Genomic DNA, 1,933 nt, shown 5'->3' on the forward strand with positions numbered 1-1,933 from the left:
TTAACATTTAGCTTGGCAGAGGGTCCCGTGAATGGGCATTTTTGCTTTGCATGAAGCGTGAACGAGGATTTATATTTTCCATGATTCGTGTATCTATATTTTATCTTAAGTCATTTGCAAACATTAAGACATCGAGAGCTCCGCAAGGCGTCGCACTAGTTTGCTGAAGAGATAGGTAGACGACAATAGAAACAAATCGTTTGGGATAAATGGCCACAAATGTGACGAGTTTAATTGAAACTAAGGTTACAAACAAAGACTAAAATCTATTCAGGAAAGATGGGGTAAGGATTTGTATTTACCAGATCTCCTTAGTATAAGAACTGCGTCATCATGTCTTTGTAGTAAGATTTATGGTTGGCTATATTGTTGTCCGGTTGTGTCAGGCAAGGGCTGTTTCCGGGCTATTTTAATAATATACAAGTTTTCGTAATTTCAAATTTTTGAGATCCATTAGTCACGAGCATAATCTGTTACTCGTCTTTAAGAGATAAAACGTGTAATTTTCGTTCAGTGACACTGGTCAGTCAGGGGCTGTGGCGCCACTGTTCGGTGTGCCTTTTCTTTAGAGAGTTCCATCGGCTTCTTGGTGGGGTTGCCACATTGATTCCGGATTTATTTTTTCCATGATTCGCGAATCTATATTTTTCCGTCCTTGGGAAACTGGTTTTCGATTTTTTTCGTGATCCGTGAAATATGCATTTACTTGTGAACCAACGACTTTTGCAGGAATAATTTTTCACTTTTTCGGAGATTTTAGCGTCCTAAACTACACCAAACTAGATGTAAAACCTGCTCATTCGACGCGCTTGCGGATGGAGGACTGAGAATTAACCAGGAACCCCTGGAATCTATCACACACACCATTTCGATGCATCAAACTGGAGGGTTCTGCGGAAAAGGTGAGTTTATCTGTCAGTATCCACACTCTATCCAACTTTTACTGATGTCTGCTCAACCATCGCTTCGATATATTTACGGAAATATATATATCAGCAAAGTGTTAACATGTATGTAGACTACGAGTAGAAAACCTCGAGAAAAAATGGCCACGCGAACTCCTGGGGGCGAGAAGTGCCTTTCGCGTGCTTCTCGTCCACAGGAGTTCTCGGGGCCATTTTTTTCTCGCGGTTTTTTTCGCCTCTGCTTTCGCGTTACGCACGACGGACTAAGCGAAAGAGGGACTACTCGTGGTCTAATATGTATGTCGAGATTGAGGTAGAAGTCAAAATTAGTGAAATCAACTAAACTAGCCGAGCTACAGTAGCGGTAGTCACCCTACGCTCTACCTCAATGTTTTTTCAGTTACACAAGCCACAAAAGATCTAGACATGCTGATCGACGAGAACAGAGTCTGAAATTACCAAAGGATGGCCATGTGCAACTATATCTACTGTGGTACATTTCAGTAAGGGACCGTTCATTTTTTATGAGGAAGGGGGGGGGGGGGGCTGGTGGGATTTGGGAAGCACCATTTAAAAATCGCATGACCCCCCCTCAGCTTACCAATTTTTTCACGTGGCCCCCCCCTTATAGCGGTCATTTTTTGGGATGACCCCCCCCAAAAAAAATTGAACAAACAATATTTAGATTTCAACTTTTTTAATATTTCTCTATTATCCCCCTACTTCACGTTTTGTGCTCACTGTGAAGACAATATTTACAATCCCTATACTACAGAGAGCTGTTGTTTGAAAAACAAATCAAAAGAAAGAGAAGTCAATTTCGGATCTCCTAGTTATGGCTCGCCCTGAGCGTGTGGCATTTGGCCTCTCATTGGCATCTCCCTCATCTGAATTGATGAATGCCCACAGTTTTAATGTAAAACAGATCAAATGTATAGAAGCTAAGTTGACGAAGGTCACGCAGGACATGGAAGCACTAGAAAATAAGAGCAATTATAACAGCATATTCAAGGGCATACTCAAACATG

Source organism: Orbicella franksi, chromosome 6 (genome assembly GCF_964199315.1).
Source record: "Orbicella franksi chromosome 6, jaOrbFran1.1, whole genome shotgun sequence".
Classification (NCBI taxonomy): Eukaryota; Metazoa; Cnidaria; class Anthozoa; order Scleractinia; family Merulinidae; genus Orbicella; species Orbicella franksi.